Source organism: Pantherophis guttatus, chromosome 3 (assembly GCF_059756535.1).
Source record: "Pantherophis guttatus breed Tessera chromosome 3, ASM5975653v1, whole genome shotgun sequence".
NCBI classification, from domain to species: domain Eukaryota; kingdom Metazoa; phylum Chordata; class Lepidosauria; order Squamata; family Colubridae; genus Pantherophis; species Pantherophis guttatus.
This window is the reverse complement of record NC_142065.1, coordinates 164,891,138-164,918,735: the sequence shown is the minus strand read 5'-3', so window position 1 is coordinate 164,918,735 and position 27,598 is coordinate 164,891,138. Positions and strand designations below refer to the sequence as shown.

At 40.3% G+C, this 27,598-nt stretch overlaps 1 protein-coding gene across 45 annotated transcripts in view; it reads right to left on the bottom strand.

Annotated features, from left to right (window-relative positions):
- EPB41L3 (erythrocyte membrane protein band 4.1 like 3) overlaps positions 1–27,598 on the bottom strand; it is a 152,823-nt gene that overhangs the window by 69,955 nt on the left and 55,270 nt on the right. The gene's annotated exons all lie outside the window — the stretch shown is intronic.

The window sequence follows — 27,598 nt, the reverse complement described above, 5'->3', positions numbered from 1 at the left end:
CCTTAGGATCTTAGATAAGTCACAAGTGGGGTACCTGTGAATCACAGGCGGGTTCAGGTTTGCTGCCTCCTTGATAAATCTCCGAAGAACTGGGTGGTGAGCCAGAGATTCCTGTTCCCCACACACCAATACCGTTGAAAGGGCTGCCACTTGCCTGCGGATGGTTTTGTGCGATAGGCCCTTGTCTAGTTCTTCCTGGAGAAAGTCCAGGACTTGTGGTACTGACGCTGAAGTGGAAATAATGTCTCCTTTAAGGCACCAGCTAGTAAAAGCTGTCCAAGTAGAATTGTAAATTCTGTTTGTAGATGTCCTTCTTGAAGCCTGAATTGTCTGTATTACCCTGGAGGAGTAATTGTCCTTCCTCAGGAGGCTCCTCTCAAATGCCGGTCAGTTGGAGCCACTGCGGCTCCGGATAGGTCAAGACGCCCTGGCTGAGGGAGATTCTCTCCTGAGGAATCCTCCAAGGCCGAGAAATCAAAAGGCCTATCAGGTCTGCAAACCACGGGTGTCTGGGCCAGTAAGGAGCAAGGAGCAGGATCTCTGCCCTGTCTGTCAATATCTTCCGAATGACCCCTGGAATGAGGGGAAGAGGGGGGAAGGCATACAGCAGTCCTTGGGCCATGGGCTGTGGAGAGTGTTGGTCCGTTCCGCTCCTGGTGTTGCAAACCTGGTGAAATATTGTGGTAATTGAGCATTTATCGGGGAGGTGAACAGGTCCACAACCGGCTGACCGAACCTCTCGGACAGCTCTCTGAAGAGGTCGGGATGTAATCTCCATTCGGAATGGTCTATTGTGGACCTGCTAAGGCAATCTGCCTGCACATTCGCTACTCCTGCGATGTGCTCTGCTCTGAGGGAGAGAAGGTGTTTCTCCACCCAAATCCCCAACTGTTCTGCTTCTGTCATGAGGGCCCGGGAGTGGGTGCCCCCATGACAGTTGATGTTAGTTTTGGTAAGTCACATTGTCAGTGAGAAGCAGAACATGTTGTCCCTGGATTATATCCCTGAACTGTCAAAGGGCCAAATGTGCCGCCCAAAACTCCAGCCAATTTATGTTGTTCCTAAGGTCTCCCTAAGTCCAACACCCCTGAGCCATGTGAGATGAGTACCCCAGCCAAAGAGACTGGCGTCCAATATAATTGTGATGCGGCTGGGTTCCTTGAAGGCACATCCCTTGTCTAGGGCTGGGGATGTCCACCATCGGAGGGACTGCAATACCACCAGGTCGACTCGAACCCTAGTGTGGGAGTTGCTGCTACAGGCCCAATGGTATGGGAGCAAAAAACAGTGAAGGGTCCTGGCGTGCAGTCTTGAGCAGGGAATTATTGAGATGCACAAGCCCATTTTTTCCAGTAGCCGAGATAAGAGGGCTATGGAGACCATGTGTTCCTCTTATATCCGATGTACCAGGGCTACTAAGCTGTCCCTGCGGTCCTGTGACAGGAACACCTGGCCCAATCTGGTGTCGATCACCGCTCCTAGATGTAAGAGTCGTGTGGCGGGAACCAGATGGCTTTTTTGGAAATTGACAAAGCCGTAGTCTTGTAAGGCTTTGATCGTTGTTTGTAAATCCTCTGTCACCCTCTTGGAAGACGATGCCTGGATAAGTATGTCGTCCACTAACATTGCAGACGTATAGGTATTGACTGGAAGTATGCTGCCAGCGCCGCCATGACCTTGGTGAAGGATCAGGGCATCAATGCAGGCCAAAGGGTAATCTGTAGTAAAAACATAGAAATTGGCAATTTGTTGGAAGAATCGGCACATGGAGGTAAGCCTCCATCATCAGTGGAGGCCAGGAAGTCGCCCTCTCGAATCCCCTCCAGGATGGATTGGAGGGAGTTCATTTTGAACCTCTTGTAGACCAGATATAGGTTCAATTTTTTTAGAGCCAAAATTGCTCTCCACCCCTGAATTCTTTGGAACAATGAACAGAATGGAGTAAAACCCCTGTCCTGTTTGGTTCTCTGGGATCGCCTTGATGGCTTGAATATCCAACAGGTGTTGGATGGCGGTCTCCATGAGTCTTTCTTTTCGCTGTTCTTTGGACAGGGCAACAAATAAAGTGATTTGGGGGTGTGGAGAGGAAGTCCTGACTGAGGCCTCGCCTCACTGTATTGAGGACCCAATTGTCTGTTATCGTTTCCCACTGGGTTGCAATCGGCCGCTGATGGGATTGGTTGGGTAGTCATTGTGGTCTACAAAAGGAGCGACGTCCTGCTCACCGAAAGGGCCGTTTGGTCTGGAGATGTTGTCTGGGCTGGTTGTGAAACCCCACCCTGTCTGGCTGGCAATCAGACCTCTGAGGAAAGAACCTTTGGTGCTGGGAAATTTCCGATTCGGGTGGAAGGCCAGCAGTAGTAAGGCGTGGGACGCTGATCTGCCCACTGAAACGATGATGGAAGAACCTTCTGTTCATCCTTATTTTCAATAAGGACCGGCTCCAAGGCTTCTCCAAATAGTGTGCCGCCTGTATAGGGGGCAGAGGCTAGCCTCCATTTGGACTTGGCGTCAGCCTGCTAATGACGGAGCCAAAGCATCCTCCTTGATGTTACAAAGGAGGAAAGGGCTCTGGAGGCATATTTTACAGCATTCAAAGTGGCATCCGCCAAGAATTGAGTAGCTGCTATTAACTTATTGAGGTCCTGATGGAGCCTGGTCTTCAGCGGTGGGACCCTCTGCTACATCTGATGAAGCCAGATCAATGAGGACCGATTAAAAAACAAGGCTGCCTTGATCGCCCAGGCTGCAGATTGATGTGCTTTGTGCAATATTAATTCAACTTTTTTATCCTCAGCTTTTAACCCTTCAGCTATGTGGTCCTGACACAAAGGAGGAAGACACTAGGGACACCACAGGGCCATCTACCTTGGGTAACTGGAGTGCTTCAGGCAGCTCAGGAGCCAAATTATAAAAGCGTCTATCATTTCCGGTTGGAGTCCGAAAGGAACCAGCCTGTGCCCACTGCTTTTGAATCACATCTATAAAAAGTGATGCAGATATGTCCTCCTGTTCCATGGCTGGCTCAGAGAAAAGATGTTCGCTGGGACCCTTAAGGCCCATGGGTCTTGGGGTGGGATCTATTCCCATTCCCAATGTCACCCTTGCCTTATACAAGATTGACATAAAGATGCAGGAGGGAAGAGACTGGTGGAAGATGGAACGTTGGGTGTTAAACCCTCATCCTCGGATAAATCTGCATCTCTTTGCCCCTCCTCTTGTAGTAGTGAGTCTTCACTATCTAAGGAGGGGTTAGGGTATCGGCTGCCATGCCAATGGGACCGGTCCCGTTGTCTGGTGGTTCTGTTGGAAACTGGTGGAGGGCTCAGTGGCCAGGGCTGTTGAGGCACCGATCTGCTGTAATCCCTGTGAATTAGCCCAGTGGTCCCCAACCCCCGGTCCGCGGACCGGTGCCGGGCCGTGGAGTACCTGGCACCGGGCCGCGCAGAGGCCGGGGGACATGAACGCTGCAGCGCAAAGGCTCCTGGGCCATGCGCAAAAGCTCCTGGGCCGTGCGCAATGGGCCGTGCGCAAAAGCTCCTGGGCCGTGCCCCCACCCCTGCGCGCGCTCAGCGGGCCGCGGCGATAAAAAGGTTGGGGACCACTGAATTAGCCTATGCTATTAATGATTTTATATCTTCAGGCAAATCAGATGTTAAATTCTCGCCTTGATGCAAACCAGGTGCAGTAGGTGTTAAGGTGGCTTCTGGAGCAGACCTTCTGTACTGGAGCCTGGCTGCCACTGTTGTTGCTGGGCAGAAAAATGGATTTACTTCAGTTTCATTACAGGCTTGGGGAGATAAGTGAAAAGATTGCTCACTTGCTCCCTCTGGTGACCGTGGTATTACATCCCCTGAGTGAGGAAACTGTTCACTCTGAGAAGGGCGGGACTTGCAGCCTCTGTCAGAGGGAAAGATATTTGTTGTTCTGAAAGTTCCTTATCAGCTCTGAGAAATTGTTTCTCTTAAGGCTTTTTGTGTCCTGTTGGCATTCTTCTCAGAAGCTTTGGAGTGCTTCTCGATACTGGGAGCCTTAGATTTGGATTTTGCCTTCCTGCCTACTGAAGCTTCCAATGTAGATTGAGACTTCTCAGTAAGCTGAGCCTTATCTCTCTTCTCAGCAACTGTCTGCCATTTGTTTGTCAAATAAACAATGCGGCTGCTGCTGCTGCTAGCTCCTTCCTGCCTGCTACACAGGTGTGCCTAGCCGAGACTAGGCAGTGACTCTGAGCCTTTCTAGGCTAGCAGGGGCTTGAGGCTGCTATGTTTGGCAGAGTGGTTACTGCCGCAGCTTGATGCGCTTCAATGTGTATGCCTAGCCAAGACTAGGCAGGGACTCTGTGCCTCTCCTGAGGCTATCAATAAGCAGCTGGAGGCGGTGGTGGCCATATCGGAAGACCGGGAGCCAGTGCACCTGCCCAGGCACTCCCAGGCAGCGCTAACGCAGTGGCGTTCGATTAATCAGCCATAGCTGTCTTAATAGCTTACGATCATAGTCTTCCCAGATGGGCTGGAGCAGCCAGACGATTGGATGGCCATCCGATGATCCCGCCGAGCCAAGGGAGAGTGCACGCAGCAATCTGGAACTGCCAAACGCTCGGATGACAAGCCGGTGGCTCAAGAAGCTAAATGGTGCGCGTGCAGGAGAGCCATGGCTCTTTTCGCAATCCTGCAACTCAGAACCACAATGCAAAGAACCTGCTGTGAGAGTCCGAGAATTCCAGTTGACACGTCTCTTCAGGGCTGAGACCGAGCCGAAACTGGGCCAGAGAGGGTGTCGATGAGGGCGTGGCCACAAAGTTGACCAGTTGCTCTCTGAGCAGAACAGATGAGTCAACCCATTCTTGGAATCCCAGGAGCTCTCAGGAGAACTAGTAACTGCATTACAATCAGAAGTCAGGTATTTGTAAAGTTGTAGATCTTGGCAAATCGGTTTCTAATATGGTACTCTAATCTTTTTCCTTGGGCATTTTTACATTACTTTTCTGGTCGGAGAGAAGTACCAACCATATTTCAGATTATAAACAGATTTGCAAATTGTTGCAAATATACTGTACAAAGAGGTAGCCATACTACACTTTTACAGCAAAAAACTAAAGCCAAAAGAATCCTGTAACACCTAAAAACTCACATATTCACTATGAGATTAGCTTGGATGGATTAGAGTCCATCAACCTGTGGCCCCAACTCTGTGGAACACTCTACCACAAGGGTGGGATCTGTGCCTTTTGGCCTACTGGAAGGGTAGTAAAGCTTTGCTTTGCCCCATAGATTGTGGCCCCAAGGGGAGTGCTAACCACTAAAGGTGGTTGACAAGGTAAGAGGACTTCATCTCTGTTCTGTCCATCTTCTGGTTCTGGATTTTTTTTTCATAGTTTTAAATTGCATAGTTTTATATTTTTAGTTTACATAGTTTAAACATTTAAATGACTTTTTAGTTATCTTTTTATGATATATAAGCCACACAGAATTGCCCTATTAGAGAAACGGGTGGCATATAAATGTAATAAATAAACCTGCAAAAGAAATTTACTCTGAATGCATTCAAGTGAGGAGTAGATTGAGGTCAGAGAGAAACAAAATGGAAGAAGTGCAACATGTGAGAATGAAATTCAATCTTAATGTTTACAGTCTACATTTAAATGCTGCTTATTTTAAGAAAAAGCCCATTATTGATAATAGCACATGGTTAATTTTCAAGTTCTTAAGGATTTACTTCAGTAACGTATTTTTCATTTTCAGTGATTGCAACTTAAGCATTGATTACATCTTAAGAATCATAACTACACATTTTAAAGGAGGTAATTAAAATTGGTAATATACTGTAGCTAAAACACTACCATAAGTTGTCTGGGAGATTTTCCCACAGGAGCTTGGCAAAAACCCAATCATTCCTTCTGGTTGAAATGCAAAATGATACATATCAGAGTATGGTGGAATAGAAATTGTGTATTTCCTTTTCAAGAAAATTTGCATCTCTTCCTAGTTTTCCATCTAAGTATTAATAAGGCCTAGCTCGTTTTAGCTGGTGGGACTGAAGTCAGCTACTTGCTGCCATCTACTGAAGCACAATGCAAATAAATGAAATTATTCCAGAGGTTGCATAAAACAATGCAAGATACAATATATTTATATTGGACTCATATGTTGGATGCTAGTGTGCTATCTTAAGTAAAAAGGAAAATCATTTCTGTTATAAACAAATACATATTTGTATTTTTGACCTATTCTATACAAATTTAACATCTGGCATTCGAAAGTGTTTGAAGCACACATGTTATACATTACACTTTACTGCCCACATAAACTGCTTCTTGGGGCCTATGGCAAATATCTGTCATTAATTCACCTTTTCAACTAATTTCTCTTAATCCCAGCAGGGTTTCCCAACCCTATTTTTAAACTTTCCAGCTGGTGCCAGAATGAATCAGAAAGAATAATTTATTTAATATTCTCTTTGTGAGAATCCATAGTTGGATTCTAAAAAACTTTTCAAGTGTCAATGGTTTATTATGATTTCTGTTATAACCAATTAATGTTATACATAAATGTTATCACATTCTGAATCTACAAGCATACATTTTGATTTACTTATATTCTGACAGTACAGGCTCCCAAGACAGCCTTCTAGAAATATTATCTGTTTCATATGTAAGATTACTCATACAGGCGGAGCTGAAAAACTTCAATGGATAAATTAAACTATTTAAGAGGAGTTCCTGCACACAAAAAATCCCTTCATTTCCAATAGAATATAATAGAATTAGATGGTAGCTATTCAAATTAAGAACACTCAATGAACTGATGAGTATCCAATGTGGCATGATTCATTAACTTGAGAAGCATGTTTTAATCCTTTCAAGTGGAGGAAGGTTTGGAATTGGTCATACAATGTAGGACAGTGGGCGTTGGAAAGAATTTTAAGCATCTTATGCAATGTGCCGAAAATCAATTAAACCATCCTTGATAGCTCTCTATACAGAAAGATTGTTCCACCGATGTATATCTATCAGCAGTTCCTTATATATTTCTGGTAACAAATTACAAAAACTAATGATAGTTAAATGATGACAGAAAAAGATCTATAAGAATTACTACATATCCAAAAGAGCCTGTAGTACAGTGGACTAAAGCACTGTTATTAACATCTGCTGCTTGCAATTACTGCAAGTTCAAATCTCACCAGGCTCAAGGTTGATTCAGCCTTCCATCCTTTCAAAAGTAGGTGAAATGAGGACCCAGATTGTGGGGGCAATAAGCTGACTTATTGTATAAATATACAAAAGTATGAAGGCTATCGCTTAACACATTGTAAGCCCCCCTGAGTCTCCGGAGAAGGAAGGCATATAAATTAAAGCAAAAATAAAATAAAAATAAAAATGAATGTGGTAGAAACCTCCCAAGTTAAAAAGAATGAGCACACCCACAAAATTACTAAGGCAGAAATAGAAGGCCCAAATAATAATTAGAGAGGAGATATTGTCTCCTGCTTGAAATTTTTATCTTCACGCATTACTAATAGTCAGAAACAATTATGTCAACAAACTTGTACAAAATATCCTTGAAAAGCGCTCCCACTTATTACTTTCGGAAGGTAAGGCATGTCTATCTTGGAAAGCTAATATGTCTCACAGCATCATAATTCTGAAATGTTCTCTGAAATGACAATCTTTTGACAATCTTATTCTGTATATTTTTGTTCTATTTAGGTTACGGTTATCATTGTTGTTTGTTATTATTGTTAAATTTATTTGCCACCCATCTAGCAGTTCAAGGCGACTGAGTAGCTTACAGTAAGATAAAATATATAAATATCCAACAATTATAAAAGATCAAAATAACAAAAAATAAAACTGTCTAAAATACGTGGGTCTGTATGGGACAGTTGTGGGTGTCTTCTCTATTAGTGCACCAACCACCTCCAGCCAAGAACTACTACTTTGTGACACCATGCCAGCCAGCCAGATTTTAAGACTTTTCTTGAAGGCTAATAGAGAGGGGGGCAGACCTTACTTCCTATAGTAAGATCTAATTAAATAAATTAAATTAAATTAAATTAATTAAATTAAATTTTAAATTAAATTAAATTCCAGAGGGTGATGGATGGCCATGGCAGAAAAAGCTCTTACCCTGGATTCCACCAGCTGAAATTCCTTGACCAAAGGGATCCTCAGCATGCCTCCTCTGCTGACACAAGTGGGGCAAGCCTGCCCTGTTGGAGTGAGATGGTTCCTCAAGAAACCTGAACCCATGCCATACAAGGCAGCAGGGGTGAAATCTAAATTTTTTTGCTACTGGTTCTGTGGGCGTGGCTTAATTAATGGGTGGGGCTTGGTGGTAAGGCGACGGGTGGGCGTGGCCAAGTCAATGTCACTTCTTTGCCCTTTTTTAACCTACAAAACACAACACAACACAACTGACTCACCCACAATGTAAAAGCAGCTGTGCTAGACTCAAAATGGCCCCGCAACAAGCAGGAACCTCACACAGCCACCAAAAGCCCAAAAAAACAACTTTCACACTTTACACACACACACAACACAACTGGCTCACCCACAATGTAAAAGCAGCTGTGCTAGACCCAAAATGGCCCCTGCAACAAGGAACCTCACAGAGCCCCAAAAAGCCCCAAAAACCAACTTTCACACTTTACACACACAAAATTCCACATACAGCTTTGTGAGATTTTGTGTGTTTGTATAGTTAGAGTGAAACACTACAGAAACACACTAAATCTCAGAAAGCTGCACAAATATTATTTTATTTTATTTTATTTTAATTTTTATATAAACAGATAAATTTAAAACTTCCTAAACTTTAAATGGCTAGGTCTAAAAAAAGAACAACTAAAAAAAAACCCCAATTAACTATTCTTTTTAAAGCTCCCAAAGGGGAAAAAAAACTACCCAATAGAACAGAGGTCTCCAACCTTGGCAACTTTAAGACTTGTGGACTTCAACTCCCAGAATTCCTCAGCCAGCTTTGCTGGGAGTTGAAGTCCACAACTCTTAAAGTTGCAGATAGAGCTGCTCACCGATTAGCTTGATTGCAGGCAGGGTGATCCAGTTGCTTGCTGATGCATGGATTGCTGATGTCATGCGATCAGCAGCTAAGGTAAGCAAGCTGGAGGCTGGGGGGGGAGAGAAAAAAAGAAACTTTTTTTCTTTTACATGGCTCTGGCGATCCAAGCTGAGTTGCCTGATTAGCAGGCAACTCAGCTGGGATGTCAGAGCTTGGCTGGTCAGAGCCATTTAAAAGGAAAAAAAGGCTCTGATGATCGCGGGGCTCAGCTGGGCATGGGGGGCAGGGGCAGGGATTTTTGCTACCGGTTCTCCAAACTGCCAGCCACCATCGCTACTTACTCGCCCGAGCCGGTCCGAACCAGGAACATTTCACCCCTGCTTTAAAAGGTAATAATGAACACGCTAAATTGCACCCAGTGTTGTGGCCCATCAGCAGCTTGTGCAGCTAATAGCTGATTCCGACAGCGAGGAGGCTGGTGTGGTGCTGCGCCAGCAGCCTGTGCAGCTGGCACTTGAGTCAGACTATGAGGAGGCTGGAGAAGATGTGATGCCAGAGGAGAGGATTCAGCCAGGGCCTTCAGAACCTCCAGAAGCTCCCATAAGTGAAGAGAAAGAAGAGGAGGAGCCTCTTCTCGATGCACGGGCACACAGAGCTGCCAAAAGGCAGGAGTGGTTCCTCAGGAGGAGGTCTCCTCGAGAATAAGGCTTGGGGCTAATTGGCCACTCTCTTAGCCTATTTAAGGAAGAACGACGACTGAAGCAATTTGCAGGGAATAATTTCATTCACTCTCCTTCACTTCCTGATCTTAGTTCTCTTATCAGCTTCCTGCAAATTGCTTCTGGGCTTTCTGCCAAGCATAATAAGATTATGATTATTTATTCTTTGGATTCTTGTAGGCTATTAAGAAAGTTACTTAACAGCCTTTATTTGAAAAAGACTGATTTAATTTAGTGAGCTAAGGTTTATACAGACTATGTGTGTGCTGCGTTCTTTGGGGTCTGTAGCTGGGGCAGAACACCCAGAAGCAAAACAGGATCCAGTGCAGCTCATTGAATATGGGCCACTCTAGGGGCTCCAAAGACTGTCCGCGTCATTGCACTCTGAACCAGTTGAAGCTTCCTAATGTTCTTCAAGGATAGAGCATATTGCTGTAGTCCAGGCATGAGATGGCTGGGATTTGAATGACTGGGCACAAAAAATCCTGATTTAGGAAAGGCCACAACTGGCAAACAATCCAAAGTTGTGCAAAAGCTTTTCTAGCCGTAATTGCTACCTGCTCTTATCCTGTTGTTCCTCATCCATGACCCCACAGTCTTCAAGCTCTGTGAGGGAGCAGCAACAGCATCACTTGGATCAACAAGGGTGGAGATTTGTATGTAACAATCAAACCACTGAAATGTTTTAACAATTTTTAACTTCAAAAATGCAATTTAGCAAGTACCTCCATTATTTCCCCATCTATTTGTCAGGAATTGAGAGGGCCGGATGCCGGATGCCATGATTTTAGTTATCTTAATGTTGAATTTCAAGCCAACTTTTGCACTCTCCTTCTTTATCCACATCAAGAGGCTCTTTAGTTCCTCTTCACTTTCTGCCATTAGAGTGCATATCTGAGGTTGTTGATATTTCTCATGGCAATCTTAATTCCAGCTTTTGATTCATCTAGCCCCGCCTTTCTCATGATGTGCTCTGCATATAAGTTAAATAGGCAGGGTGACAGTATACAGCCTTGCTGGACTCCTTTCCCAATTTTGAACCAATCAGTGGTTCTGTGTCCAGTTCTCACTGTTACTTCTTGACCCACATATAGGCTTCTCAAAGAGACAAATAAGATGGTCTGATACTCCCATCTCTTTAAGAACTTGCCACAATTTGTTGTGATCCACACAATCAACGGTTTTAGCATAATCAATGAAGCATAAGTAGATGTTTTTCTGGAACTCCCTAGCTTTCTCCATGATCCAGTGTATGTTGGCAATTTGATCTCTAGTTCCTCTGCCTCTTCGAAATCCTGCCTGTACTTCTGGTAGTTCTCGATCCACATACTGCTGGAGCCTAGCTTGTAGGATTTTAAGCATAACCTTACTAGCATATGAAATGAGTGCAATGGTACAATAGATTGAACATTCTTTGGCATTGCCTTTCTTTAGAATTGGAAGGTAAACCGACCTTTTCCAATCCTGTGGCAACTGTTGAGTTTTCCAAATTTACTGGCAAATTGAGTGTAGCACTTTTACTGCATCGTCTTTTAAGATTTTGAATAGCTCAGCTGGAATACTGTCTCCTCCACTAACTTTGTTATTGCTCAGATTTCCTAAGGCCCATTTGACTTCACATTCTAGGATGTATGGCTTGAGGTCAGTGACCACCCCATCGTTGTTATTAGTGATGTTAAGCTCGTTCTTGTATAGTTCTTCTGTGTAATTTTGCCACCTCTTCTTAATCTCTTCTGCCTCTGTTTGGTCCCTGCCATTTTGGTCCTTTATCATGCCCATCTTTGCATGAAACGTTCCCTTCATATCTCCAATTTTTTTAAAGAGATGTCTGGTCCTCCCTATTTTATTGTTTTTTTCTATTTCTTTGCACTGTTCATTTAAGAAGGCATCCTTATCTCTTCTAGCTATTCTCTGGAATTCTACATTCAACTGGGTGTATCTTTCTCTTTCGCCCTTGCCTTTCGCTTCCCTTCTTTCTTCAGCTATTTGCAAAGCTTCCTCAGACAACCATTTTGCTTTCTTGCCTTTTTCTTTGGGATGGTTTTAGTTGTTACCTCTTGTACAATGTTGCGAACCTCCGTCCATAGTTCTTCAGGCACTCTGTCTATCAGATCTAATTCCTTAAATCTATTTGTTACCTCTACTGTATATTCATCGGGGATATGATTTAGTTCATACCTGAGTGGCCTAGTGCTTTTCCCTTCTTTCTTCAATTTAAGTCTAAATTTTGCAACAAGAAGCTCATGATCACAGTCACAGCCAGCTCCTGTTCTTGTTTTTACTGACTATATAGAGCTTCTCCATCTTTGGCTGCAGAGCACATAGTCAATCTGATCTCTGTGTTGGCCATCTGGTGATGTCCATGTGTAGAGTTGTCTCTTGGGTTTTTGGAAAAGAGTGTTTGCTATGACCATTGTATTATCTTGACAGAATTCTATCAGCCTGTGCCCTGCTTCATTTTGTACTCCAAGGCCAAACACGCCTGTTATTCTGGTTATCTTTTGACTTCCTACTTTAGCATTCCAATCCCCCATGATGATAAGGACATCATTTTTTGGTGTTAATTCTATAAAGTGCTGTAGGGCTTCATAGAACCGGTCAATTTCATCCTCTTCAGCATCAGTGGTTGGGGCACAGACTTGGATTACTGTGATATTGAATGGTTTGCTTTGGATTTGAACTGAGATCATTCTGTCATTTTGGGGGCTGTATCCCAGTATCGCTTTTTCTACTCTTTTACTGATTATGAAGGCTACTCCATTTCTTCTGAGGGATTCTTGCCCGCAGCAGTATACCTGATGGTCATCTGAATTAAATTCACCCATTCCTGTCCATTTTAGTTTGCTGATTCCTAAGATATCGATGTTCAGTCTTGTCATCTCGTTTGACCACGTCCAGCTTGCCTTGATTCATGGATCTTACATTCCAGGTTCCTATGGAGAAAAACTCTTTACAGCATCAGACTTTCCTTTCACTACCAGATGCATCCACAGCTGAGCATCCTTTCAGCTTTGGCCTAGTTGTTTCACTCTTTCTGGTGCTACTAGGACTAGCCCTCTGCTCTTCCCCACCTTCCGACCTGAGGGGCTCATCTTCTGGCGTCATATCTTTTTTCCTTTTGGTACTGTCCATGGGGTTTTCATGGCAAAGATACTGGAGTAGGTTGCCATTTCCTTCTCCAGTGGATCACATTTTGTCAGAACTGTCTGCTATGACCTGTCTGTCTTGGATATCCCTGCACAGCATAGCTCATACCTTCACTGAGGTAGGCAAGCCCCTTCACCACGACAAGGCAGTAATCCATGAAGGGGATGCTCATAATACATGATGTGGAAATTTATTTTGTTAAAAGAAATACTTGATTTAGCAGAGCCTACGGCAGAGACCATGTGTAAATTTATCAAAAGAACATTACATTGTGAGTTGGAAGACACATCTGGCAAATATTGCCCAACTTTAGATAATTAATCCAGAATAGAAGTCCAAATTGATGGTGCAAAACAGCATGAAATGGAATGACTTCAATAAATATGTAAGAATATTTAGCAATTTTGCTCAACACAATTTCATCTTTTGTGTTATATTGAGAGTATTCCAACTTGACAATATTGTATTAAGAGCTATTTATACAAAAATCACACACTATACCCATGTGCACACCTGTGCCTTAATAAAATTAAGCAAAAGCAGAACTGTTTCTATTGTTTGGCAGTGACGTTTCTAAGAAAAATAAGACAATGGGAAAGATAACAATTTCTTCACATAAGAGATAATTAAAGAGAAAATAAAAGTAAAACAGAAGCTGAAAATAAGGGTGGGCAACATTTCCATACTGACACAACTGCTTCTGATGTAGGAGTTAATCAGTGCCTTTAAGCAAATCTCTCAAATTAAAATGCTGTTAATTTAAAGCAGTATACAAATGAATTTTATAGTTATCCAGACATATGTATATAACTTTGTTGCTAAAAGTTGAGGATAGAAATTTAATAAAATTTTAACTTGTGAGCCCTTTTTAAAATAAGTAGCTGATCAAAGAATGTATGTGAAAGGAGTTACTCTAAATTTTCAAAACCAAGTTTTCTTCAACATGGAAATTCCCACATAACTTTCATCCTCATCCTGCCATCACATGATACTGCCATTTCCTTATATAATTGCTTAATTGTTTTCCCCATCACAAATTCATGGGATCCATGCCAACTGAATTTTTTTTTTACAATCTAGAATCAGTATAATCATGACAAGGGATTTAGACTGCATAAGTGCAAGTAGTGTATTACTGTTGTGATTTTCAAGATCAGGTTCTACGGGATTATATAAACTAATTCAGCTAATACAGGTAGTCTTTGACTTACGACCACAATTAAGCCTAAAATTTGTTGTTAAGCAAGACATTTAAGTGATTTTTGCTCCATTTTATGACTTTTCATGCCACAGCTGTTAAGCGAATGATTGCAATTAATAAGTTAGTAATCCAGTTGTTAAGTGAATCTGGCTTCCCATTGACTTTGCTTGTCAGAAAGTCGCAAAAGGGGATCACCTGACCTTGGGACACAGCAATGGTCATAAGTGTGAACCAGTTGCCAAGCATCTGACTTTAGATCACAGGGATGCAAAGGTTGTAACTATGAAAACGGTCACTTTTTTCAGTACCATTGTAACTTTGAACGGTTACTAAATAAACTGTTGTAAGTTGAAGACTACCTGTGCACAAACTGCAAATGAGAAATGAAATCTTAACAGTGTTTTAGGACAGTGTAGAAATATTTTGGGCAAAGGCTAAGAATGGTCATCTGACTTCTACACTAATTTAATGATACATGTAAATGACATGTTTAATTATATGCTTCCCAGCCAAGCTGCCCCAAACAGTGCCTTGAAAAAAATCAGCACTGGTCCTTTGACTTGCACAGATTTTTCTAATCCTTGCACAGAAAAGAGAAAAATCTTGAAATTAGTGCCTGCAAAAGAAGATGCATGACAGCAGGGTGAAGAAGGCCCAGAAAAATGACTTGATACTAATGAACAGAGAAAACTAAATCAACGAAGTGGAAGTAGTATGAGCATTAACAGAAAGTGACCAAGTAATGCTTGAATGCTTGATTAGAAAGACAGACTGGAAGGAGAACTCCCCAAGAAAGGCACTATAGCAAGCTACCTCAGTGTCATATTAAGATGCACAGATCTGTCCATGTAAATGACCGAAAGCTGTAAATAAATCAAAGGCAATTTTACTTTTAAAGCCAAATATAATTGAATAAATATTGTGCATTTAAGGATAGTCATAATGCTTTATGCTTTGTTCACAAAGATTACGCACAAAAATTGCAATGAAATATGATGATCCTTTACAGAAACTTATTGTGTAATTTTATATAAAAAAACAAAATACAGGGGGGAAAACCTTCATATTTTTATGTTTTGCTTTCTTCCTATTTTCCCCATTGTATTCTTTTTTTTTCTTTTTTTCTGTCTTTCTGAATAAGGGTTAATTTTATTCATTTTTAACAGAACTACAAAAATGAAAGGGGCTGTTTAGGTTATCAAATCAAACACATTCTTTTATGTAGAAATCCCAATTAAAACATTCACAAAAGAGGACCATCCAGCCTCTACTTGAAAGGTAAAGGATCCTATGTCGATTTATGATTATCAATCAGCTAACTTAAGACACCTCACACGCACACTAAATAGAACAATGGTAAAAACTTGATCCCTCCCAGCCCTCAGTCTCAATAAGACAAGGAACCTTCTCCAACTCTCCCTACCACCTATCTCCCACCCCGACATATTTTCCCTTTGGTAACCCTGTATTCTGCCTTGCAGAATAGCAAACAGCCTCTGGAACTGCTTGCAGAATAGCAAACAGCCTCTGGAACTGCTTGCCATACCTCAGGAAACCTCAGTAAGCATTCATTCACCCAGCTGCCTTCTCTTCCAATTCCTGCACCAACTTTTCACCTTCTGCTGTCTCCTTTTCTGGCCCAGCTTTTCTGACAAATATTTCCTACTTCCCTACCCCTCTTCTTTCCGAAATCTGTGCTGTCTTTGTGCAGCTTTAGGAAGCAAGGCAGGGTGCACTGTGACCAAACTGGCAGCGAGGGTGAGAATATAGGTGGAAGGGGGGAGTCCCTTACCTTATTGAGGCTTCGGGCTGAGAAGGACCAATGGAATGGCTTGGATTGGAATGGGTACTCACGTAATGAGTTCCCCGTTAACAACTGCAACAGAGAATACTGGGATCGCCGTCACAAATTGGTGTTGTCATGTGACATCTCATTTTATAACCACATCAACTTACACTGGCAATCCCATTCCCAATTGTGGTCACGAGTCAAGGACTACCTGTATCAGAGGTTTTGTTTCTATTTTGCAAATTAACAACCAGCTTATCCTGTTTTAAATCATGGATTAAAGAGTCTACTCCTCTTGATCTCAGTGGAGGTATGCAAGATGATGGATGCATCCATGCATTCAACAGAACGTTACTTTTTACACTTTTGGAAATGTGGACGTTTCAGATGACTAAAGATTATGTCACAGGGTCAGTGCAGAAGTTAAACAGACCAAATACATTTCAGTCTCACCCCTCTCTGTGTATATGTATGTGTGCATGTGTGTGGTGTGTATTTTCTGAGAGCAGTCTTGTGGATTTTATCTCCCTTAATAGGACTAATCTGCATTTCCAGCTTGCCACAGAATGAGGACAAATTACCTATCATTTCAGGACAGCAGAAATGACTGACTGTTGCCTTTAGCTCATAGCTAGGTTACTGGGAAGTTCACCTCTGCCCAAGCTGTTTTGCTCCTTATCAACAGTACTGTTTCTACTCTGCTGATGTGAGCAAAGCAATTCTGCTGCACTTAGTTCCATCTTACTCAAATGCATTCACTCCAATTGGCGGGCGAGTTGTATTCTGAGAGCTACACCTCCCTCCCTTCCCACTCTTTGATGGCCTTTCCTTTCAAACAGTATTGAGCTGCCTGCAATGAAAATATGTATCCTTTTCCTCTCATGATTCAGTACTGGAAGTGTTATTTTATCCTCCCTTCCCCCAATTATCTCTCAAAAGATATGCTTGGGGAGAAAAATAAGAAAAAGGCTGATTGGCGGTTGGATCAGCCTCCAGGAATACCCTCAATCAGCTGTTCCCAGAGGTGAATTTTAGCAACAGGTTCATTGTTTCTGAGCTCTGTGCCTTGCTTTTTTTTCAGGCTCTGAAACCCCATTTCAGAAAAAAGTTTTTTTTCTGCCTCTGAAAGCCTCCAAAACAGAGCTTCAGAAAAAAAGCCTCTGAAAGAGACTTTTTTTCTGAAGCTCTGTTTCGGAGGCTTTTTTTCTGAAGCTTCTTTCAGACGCTTTTTTCCTGAAGCTCTGGGGGCTTTTTTTCTGAAGCTTCTTTCAGAGGCTTTTAAAAGCCTCTGAAATCTCCTTTTGAGAGGCTGAGTGAGGCTACATTTGGAATATAAGACGCACCCAGATTTTCACCCTTTTTTTGGGAAAAGGGTGCATTTTATACTCCAAAAAATATGGTAGGTATCAGTTGTGCATCAGGAAAAGAAAGTCTCAATGGAGTGACATATTTTGAGGGTTTTTCCCTCTCTGTTATTTCTGAATACAGAGTCAAAGACAAACTTGAAATCTAAGAAACTGACATATAAGGCTGGTTTCAATTTATTAATATATTTCTCCATTGAACAATTATCTACAAGAATGTGATCTGTAGTTGAATTCCTCCATTAAATCCACTTGTTTGTCTCCAATTCCACTCCATCTTGGAGCTCTTGGGTATCATGCTTAGCATACAATTTGGTTACTACCCTCAAAAAGCTATAAAGTCAATAATTAGCAAGATCTGTTATTTTTTCTGTATATTGGGTCTAGTATAGCAATCCCCCCCCAAGTCATCTGAGATATGTCATAATCAGTTAACGACAGTGAATAGAGTTGCTAATAGAAGCCCCCAACTGCCATGTTCATTTGTGTAGGACAAAATCACTACTGAGGGCCTTCTTCACTTTTAGAGATATATCAATATAATCATTACTGCCCAGAAAATGATGGCCAGCTAGTCAATACATTGCTATCTGGGGCATCTCTATTCAACTTGGTATAAGGATATGCATATAGAGCAAAACGAAGCAAAGCAAAATAAAGGGAACGAAAGCAAACCAAAACAAGTGGTCCTTGCCAGAATTGCTTAAATTTATCATGTCACTTCCGAGAGTTGAAGTGCAACGCATATAAAGGACTTCATGTGGGAAGAAGCTAATGAAAAGCAATGGCATAGTCCAGTGCTTCTCAACCTCAGCAACTTTAAGATGTGAAGACTTCACTTCATGTACCAAGCATGCTGGCTGGTGAATCTGGCAGATGAAGTCTACACGTATTAAAGCTGCTGGTGTTGAAAAACACTTGTCCAGTAAAAGAGCATAACTCCAACATTATTTTTAGAGCAAGAAAGATACAGTTATCTGTTGTAGCAGTATTCTGTTTGTATGTTGTGGCCCTAACTCTTTGAAGTGACAACTTGAAGCTTTTTATTTTTATTACTGTTTGTTGTTATTAGGTCAAATTCAAAAGATGCAATGACAGATGAAACCAAGCCAACTTTCTGTGCAGAAAAAAACTTGCCTTCTTATCTGAATTTGTGTCAGTCAAAAAAACAAAACGACAAGCCATCTTAAAAAGCAAGCTAGATAAATGAAACGTGATGCCAGTTTCTCACTTCAAATCTGCAGTCTTTTTGCAGTCACTTAGTTTTAAGCTAAAAAATTACCATCTGTCGCCATAAATCCCCTTCGGAACAGAAATCTTTCTATACAGAATCAAACTTTCCAAATAAATTTTCAATGTAATATTTCAACCATGATATTTTGAAATATTCCATATATCTCCTGTTCATAACACACCCAGATTTCTTCATAACTATTTATTTAAAATCAGACACAGAGAATTGCAGAGCAAGAACAGAATACAGGTAGTCCTCAATTTACAGCAGTTCATTTAGTGATCGTTCAAAGTTACAACGGCACTGAAAAAAATAACTTATGACCGTTTTTCAGAATTACAACCTTTGCAGCATCCTCATGATCATGTGATCAACATTCAGATGTTAGGCAACTGGTTCACACTTACGACTGCTGCTGTGATGCCCTTTTGCAATCATCTGACAAGCGAAGTCAATGTGGAAACCAGATTCACTTAACAACTGTGTTACTAACTTATCAAACTGCAGTGATTCACTTAATTGTGGCAAAAAGATTGCAAAATGGGACAACGCTCGCTTAACAACTTTCTCACTTAACAACGTTAGGCTTAATTGTGGTCATAAATTGAGGACTACCTGTACAAGGATCCTCTAATGCAACTCTCTGCAAATTATATTTAAATACAATGTTCTGAATTGTACTATAATACAGTTAGCCCTCAACTTACAACCACTCATTTTATGACATTTTTGCCAGTTGTTAAGCAAATAACTTTAGTTGTTAAGTGAATCATACAGTCATTAAAAAAACTCACGTTTCTCCCATTGAATTTGCTGGTTGAAAGCTAGCTGGGAGAGTTGCGAATAGTGATCACATGATTCTGGTCACTGCAATCATCAAAATACATGCCAGTCGCTAAGCACCTGAATTTTGATCATTTTACTATGGGGATGCAGTGATGGTCATAAGTGTGAGAATGCTCATAAGTGTGAGAATGGTCATAAGTCAGTTTTTCAATGCCGTTTTAAGTTCCAATGGTTGTTTAAGCAATCATTCTAAGTTGAGGACTACCTATAAGTATGAAATAGAACAAATGTTCCAGTTTTAAATTTTCACACAAAAGCTGAGACTGAGCCATACTTCTATTATAGAACGTACAAAGCATTTACAATTTATTGTATTTTTTGAACAATAGTTTATTTTAGTTAGATGTTCTTCTAGTATTTCTAGAATTTTTCATAATTCAAGTAAAACAAGATTTAAACAGATAAATAAACTGCAGCCATCTCTCTTATCCAATATCTTTAAATCCTCATCCGGACTATTTACTCATCAATTGTATATGTTTTAACCAGTGTTTGGAAAGGTCAACTGGAAATCAACTTAATTTTTAAGCAAATATTTTGGTACTTCTGTCTCAATATGCTGCTGCATTTAAATAAAACTTTTGGTTTAGGAGAACAGAAAAACATCAGAAACAAAACAAAAACAACCACTATTCTTCTGTGAAAAATAAATAACTTGTCTGAAAAGTCTACAACAAAAACCACTACAACAGAACTGAAGGATGCTATATTTTCCAAACATCTTCCCCCCTTTTCCAATCTCAACTACAAACATATTTCCTTTCATCTATCAGTGACAATCTTTTATACAGTGTGTTCAAAAGTTCAAAAACTGTCAGCAGTTTGCAAGGAGTTTAACCAATCGTTAGATATAAATCATATTTCCCCCAACTGTCATACCAACTGTTTGATATAAATCACACAGTCACTTAGGGATAACTCTTGGTGTTCTTTTTTTCTCCAGCTTAGAAAAAAAATCAAAACTTAAAACTTTACACAGGTATTAAGGTATTTTACAGTAATTGCTTAAGCTTTACATGAAGTAGATATATAACAATTTATTGTACAATGTGGCCCTAAGCAGATTTAACTGAAAATGAACCTCACAGTATACTGTAGAATAAGAGTTATACCCAGAAGTGTAATCTTTGTTTCATTTTTAATTGTGATTGGCTAAAGCAGGAAACTCAGATACACATTTAACATTGCCAAAGAAATAAATATACTGTATATGTGCAGAATTTTCAGGTGAGTTTCTGTATCTCCCTGTCTTCCCCACAATAATCCATTTCTTCCTACCTGTAGTTGCTGCTGCCATTTCTCTTTGCCTTCATCCCCTCTACCCGTCCATGAACCATCAGTAAGAAGAGCAAGTAAAGTGTTGGTTAGTTATTGCACATCAGGTTTTTTTCCCCGTCATCAATTGTTTACTCAAAGTGGGCCAGCAAATAAGCAGTAGAAGTGACAACCCGAAGCAGAACCGAAAGCCTCTATTTGACAGCGGCTTTAGACAGGCTAAGAAGTACATGTGACAATGGCTCAAGAACAGGACAAAATATTCCCATTTGTCCAAGAACTGATGTACCCTATAACTGATGCAGCCTCCTTATTACAATCCTAGAGTTGGGTTTTGTTTTTAGAGCAGTTTAGAATACAGAAGGAAGTGGCTACAGGCGTTGGTCATGGGGAAGGATAAGTGAGGATCAAGTGACTTATGCAATCATGTTATACAAGGATCTTATGTAAGCGGAGGCCTTTCCAGTTACTTCAATCCTCGGTGTAGAAACAAGTCAGCTTGTGGAACAACTGTAAAATAGTGATTAAGGGACAAAATTGGTTCAAATCTGCCCTCAATTACAGTTACATGGATGCATTTAGGCAAATTACTATCCTTTTCTCTGGTAGGAATAAAAAGAGAGACAGATGGAACACAGAAGAGAAATTCATTGTCGTCACCGCCACCACCAATCCAAATTATAAGAGCTCCTACAATTGAGACATAAAACTGAATTTTAAAAACATCTTGGAAGGAAATGGTGTACGGGAAGTTCTTGACTTACAGTCATTTTACGATCCTTTCATGTTATGACAGCCATGGAATGTGGGTTTTGTGGCCCATAAAGCCTTCTTGACCATGGTAAGTGGTCGTACAGTGCCCCCAGGAGCACATGACCATATCCTGAACAGGTCAGCTTTACGATTCATTGCAGCACTCTGCAGCACATTTAATGAAAGATGTTTAAGGATCTTGGCGAAAAAGCTAGAAAATTGTTTCTGGTCATGTGGGTACCTCAATTTATAACTATAACAACTTATGACCAGATTTCCAGTCCTAACTATAGTCATAAGTCAAAGACTATCTGTAAGATTGTTTAATTATCTAAATTAACTTAACAGATATGATCAAAGGCAATGATTCCCAAATGGTTGGCTATAAAAATCTACCACCTGGTTTGTCCCAGCTTCCCTGTAGTCACCAGCCAAAGTTTACTCACCAGTTCATCTCATTTCATTCTCATGCTCCTGCTGCCTCTCCACATTCATGGCCAGTTAGCTGATTAGACCAGACCTATCCCAAATTGGCTCCTGGGTGTTCAAAGCAAACCAGCTATACAAGCCAGAAAGGATCACTGGTAGTGAGCTAATCAGTCTGCTTGCTGCCTTCTACAAAAAACTGGTTCTTTGATATATGCAAGTGATAAAACAGTGATGTGAATACTAACATTTTAAAAAATGACAACAGTGAACAAGTTACCAACTGCCAGTCTAAACTGTGATCTCGCACAAACAAACCCAAAAAGAAAAGTGTGATCTAGAAACTATAAAGATGAGAATTTAAACATGAGATTTCCCTGAGCCCACTCTCTTAGAATTCAGAATTTTTTACTGAGTAACATCTTAACCAACAAGTTCTGACATGATTTATTGTTATTATTGCAATGGGTACATTAAAAATCAAGTGGTAAATATTTAATTTGGGGGGGAAATGCACTGGGAATGAGTAGGCAATGTAAATATATTCGTTTTATTCACCTCCGAACATACAGTCTTATGCTCTTTAAGACTGAAATGTTGTGAGGTCTTTCATTGGATAGCTCTTACATTTTCCAAACATTCATCTGAGAAAACATTATCACAGAGAAGACAACATACAATATTTGGCTATGGTAGTTCACATGTAATTTATAGTAGGCAGTTAAAAAAATTGACCAAATTTATGTAAGCAGCAAGGTTCTAACATGCATTTCATACCTTTGATTGAGCTGTCATCACAAACTGGAATGATGCTTTGAGGAAGATAAAATTTAACTAATTTGATGCTATATTTTGATTAGTAGCCTCAATTTATCTAAAAGTTCACAATGACCTGATTTGTTGATAGACCAATTTTGTACTGTACTGTACAAAATTGTGCTTTAAATGATAAAGCAACAAATCCATTTATATGGAGTAACACTGAAGATTCATTCAGATATAGTAAAGCTATCTCAAATTATTATTTATTTTTAGTTGCTCCTTATACTTCTTGGCAAATTGCTCCTCCAATATCATTATGACAACTATTGCTAATGGCAAGGCTTAGAATAAGCCTGCAGGACAGTCCTTGCTAGGGACATATGGGTGAGCCATATGATGTCTTCTTGCAGACCTACTTTTCCTCCTTTTACCATATGTCAAAAGTACTAGGAAGCAAGACTTTTGTCATTACATGTCTACTGAAGTTATTTTCAGGTTATCGGAAGTTAACACTTGATAATAAAACATATATAATGAGATGGGCTTTTAAAATGATAAAATTGTGGCATCAAGATTAAAACATTTTTGCTTTTTCTTTCAGATAAAGAAATAAAATAATTGAGTTGTCTTGTATAGCTAACAGCTAGAAAGAGGGGACATCCAATTTTGCAAATTACTCTATTGTCAGTTATTTCCTCAAGCATGAACAAAAATATTTAGCTGCAAAAAAATCTTAAAATAACTAGAATGTTTTAAATGTTCTGTAAAATAAAAGAAAGAAGCCTAAAGTTTAAAGAAAAACAAATGACTGCCTATTATGAAATTTAATTTCTGCTAATTTTTTCCCCTCCCAGATACATTTCTTGATGTTTTCTCAGCTTGCGTACTTTTGGTGAAAGCAATTTATCAATATTTCTGCAGTACTAACACTATCTAGTGGGCTAAGTATGACTTATGTTTAACACAGATGGAAAATAGTATTTGCACAGTTGTACTTGTAGTGTTTATTTCAACTTGTGTCAAACAGAGTTTAAAGGCTTGGGAAAATATTTTGAAATGCTGACAGATGTACAATCACATGACATCTTGTTTCACAAGTTCACAATTAACAGTTTTCAAAATTTATTTTTCTGTTTCCTTGGACATGAACCCAGTAGAGGGATTGTTTCAGCCTGCCTCATTAGATCTAGCAGAGAAGGAATATTATGGGTACCATGGGCTAGGGACCTACATGTGCTCTGATGGAAAATCCATTATAGAACAGGGGTGTCAAACTCAATTTCATTGAGGGCCGCATCAGGATTGTGTTTGACCGCAGGGGACGAGTGAGTGTGGCCAGGGTGGGCGTGGCCAGCTCGACGTCCTGCCCTCTGCCAGAAAAACAGAGTCCGATAGGGCCGCGCATGGCCCTCTCAAGCTGTTTTTGCTGGCAGGCACACTGCAGGCCAGTCATTCACCGTTTCCAGGGCAGCCCCACGGGCCAGTTCTAAGCATCCCAAGGGCCAGATCTGGACCACAGGCCTTGAGTTTGACACCCACGATATAGAACATCCTTCACCCCAAAATTAGATTAGCTCTATAAATTTCTATATTCAAAAACCTTCAAGACCTGGTTATATTATCAGGCCTGGGACTCCAAGGGAATCAACGACTTGCCTTGATGGCTCCATTGTTGAGATTCCATTCTTATCATCACTTATCAACCCTCTAGGATTGTATCTTTGGTTTTTATGATATTTATTTATATGGTTTTTTATACTTTATACCTGTTGCTTTTACATTTGTTATTTATCTGATTATTGTGTACTGCCCAGAAGTAACTTTAGGTGAGAATAAGGGGGTAGGGAGATATAAATCTGATAAGACAGACAAATGATAGACAGACAGCCTTCAGAGTCCATAGCCTTCAGAGGCTAAAGTTTATTTGATTGGATTAGACTTGTTAAACTTGCATAGTGAATTCTACATCGTAACAAATATGATTGACATTCTCTGTTGAGTGAACTCATAATTACCTCCATACTACTTTAATACTTTTAATGCTATAAATTAGCCACGTATTTATTTGATCCCAAGTTATGAATCATATAATCTTGTTCTGTGTACTTTGCATCAGCAATAATTAATCTCACACTTACCTTCTCTTGCTTTTTTACAAGAATGCTCAAATTAAGATATATTGAGGAATAATGTTTTCAATTAATTTTAGTAAATATTCACATATTTTAAAAATAAGCATTTCTAGGTTATCATGAAAAACACATTTACATAAGAATAAATCCAACTGGGCATGTGGGGTCATTCTTCTGAGTAGACATGCACAAGGTGCACTAACAGTGGCACAAATATATTGTCAAATAAGTTTATATAATATTATTGAGAACAATTATTGGAAAAATAAATGATGAGAGCAGAGCATCTGTTTTCTGTCATTTTATTTCTAAACATATACAGACATGAAAGGCCAAGACAACTGTAATCTTATTTATTGGATTTATTATGATAGCCCAGACAGTCAGTCTCACGGCCCCACCCTAATTTTCTTGAGCCAAAGTGATGTCATGTCCAAAGCAGCATTAAGACTTCATTGCTACAATTCCAATTTTTTCTGTAGTCTCCACCCTCTTTCTTCATAGCATGACACTACAAAAATAAGAGGGCCATCAGTGACCTTTCTTAGGGCAGGCACAATGGAAGCAGTACATTCTATAAACTTTCACTTTCCATAATAACCAGGTGTAATAATTCAGAAACAAATCCAGTCAAAGCAGTTTCAGTAAAAACAAAACAAACTATGACAAGCTTATGGTTCTTCCTAAAACCACATACTGCTGTCTTTACTAGCAATCAGACTAGCTTTACCAGGCTGACAATCATTCTATCTAAAGAAAGTCAGAATTCTCCCCCCCCCCCCAAAAAAGCCAGCTATTGCAAGTTTATTTTGCTAAAAAATAGTTTTCCTTTACATTGTACTTTACCAATATGTTCTCTTGAGTTGTTTGACTGCAATTTCCATCATCCTCATTCATCATAGTCATGTTAATGGAAGATAATAGGAATTATGGCTGAATGCCTCTATCAGGTTAGGAAAGGAAATCATATTTCACATTAGATATTTTACTTCCACTCGACTCCAGATTCTAATAAACGATTTTATTTAAAATAATTAAAGCTAACCTATTTATACTTATTTATCTAGGAGAAAGTGCATTAAATTAGATAGAGCTATATATTTTTAAGGGGAATTCAATGAAAGATGTGGATAGCAAAGTTAGCAAAATGCTAAGTATATGTTAAGAACTTCTACACTAAGCCAAATACAAGATGACATAGAATTAAAATCCCACTTTTCAATATTATAAAGGTACCAATCAAATATAATAAATGAAAAGCAAAACCCATGTTATATCTATTCCAACGCTCCTTTATAAATTGCAAAGTCCAAATAATATTTAAATACAAACCCAAGTCTATATAAGTAAATTACCTATAACCATTCACTTTTAGAACAGTATTAACAATGTCAATGAAATCATTAAAAGGCTACAGTGAAATACCATTTTAATGTATTGCACAATTATCCTGCATATTTAACTGGTATCATTTATCAGCTGACTTACACTTGTTAATAAAACAAAGACAAAACAAAGTAATAAAAAGCTGCAAATAATACTATGTATTTTGCAATGAAATATCAGTGCAAAATGGCATTAATAAGAACCCTATGCACAAACAAGTTTAAAATTCTCAGAAATCTAAAATAGAATCAAAATATGTTTATCAGAAATTTTATAACAGATCATACAAGAATGTTAAACGAAATGGACAACTACTTTACACTTAACACTTCTCTCAAAATATGCAGAATTCGCGGTGACTTTTGCAATCAAATACTCAGTGGTCATCAACCAGTCATCAGGTTTTTTTAAAAAAGGAAGTTGCACTCAAAAAGCAGAAAAGTAACACTTCCAAACAGCACCACGATTTAAACACAATGCACCATATGTTGATTCTCAGCTTACAAGTTTGCCTGCTTCTTTGCTTCCCTCTATAGTTTCCTCCCCCCCATCCTATACATCTGATTAATACCAGCTGTTTCCCTCGATCTTTCCATTCAAGCCTTCTTTCTCAACTTTAAACTCCACTCTGCAGCCGAAAAACATACAGCCACAAGGGCCTTGGGATTGGAAATGCAAAAAGGAGGAGATAGCGCTTCCACTGCAGAGGTCCAGATCTACAATTTACTATATAACCACACCCACCGCATTGCAGAAGCCATGAGCGGGGGAGAGACGGGGTGGCGGGGAGGGGGGGGGCAGACTGGAGGCCACGGAGAGAGACAGAACACGATGCCACTAACCGAGTGCCCTCGCACCAAAAAAAAGCCACGCCAGACGGGTGCAGCGAATCCTGCAAAAGAGCAGTCAAGTTGAAAGAAACCCAGGGACGTGAACAATTCTAAGTTTAAACAAGCGCGGCGGAGTAAAAACCACATGGCATTTAAGGCGGGATGAAGCTACTTTTTTCTTCTGCCGCCAAAACTACTTCGCAGCATTGCCACAGAAGCGGAGGCATTTTTTTCTTCTTTTAAAAAGTATCAACTCACACTCCACCCCTTTATTTCCATTTCTTGACGTTAAAAAGATCCCAATCCAGATCACCGTCGATAATTAAGAGGTAATCAGGGACGATGCTTAACGGACAGCAGTTATCACAAGGCGAGGCACATCAAGAAACGTTGAGAGCGCAGACGGCCAAAAAATGATTAATACGACCTCGCCACGCTTGGAAATTCCTGTAACAACTCGTCCCACTTAACGGGGGCGGGGGGGGGAGCTCAGAAAGAAAAGCGAGGTTCTGCGCACAATTCCAAAGGAGGCACCAAGACTCATCCGCGCATTTCTTTCATTTTAGACCCAGAACTCAATAGACTTACTCAAGACACCCAAGCAAAGCGAAGACTTCCCTATGAGGAAAATCAGGCTACCGGGAGTCTTCCCTACCGCCTGAACGAGCCTAGCCCCGCACCATCAAATAAATCACTGTTGGGGCTGCGGGTGTC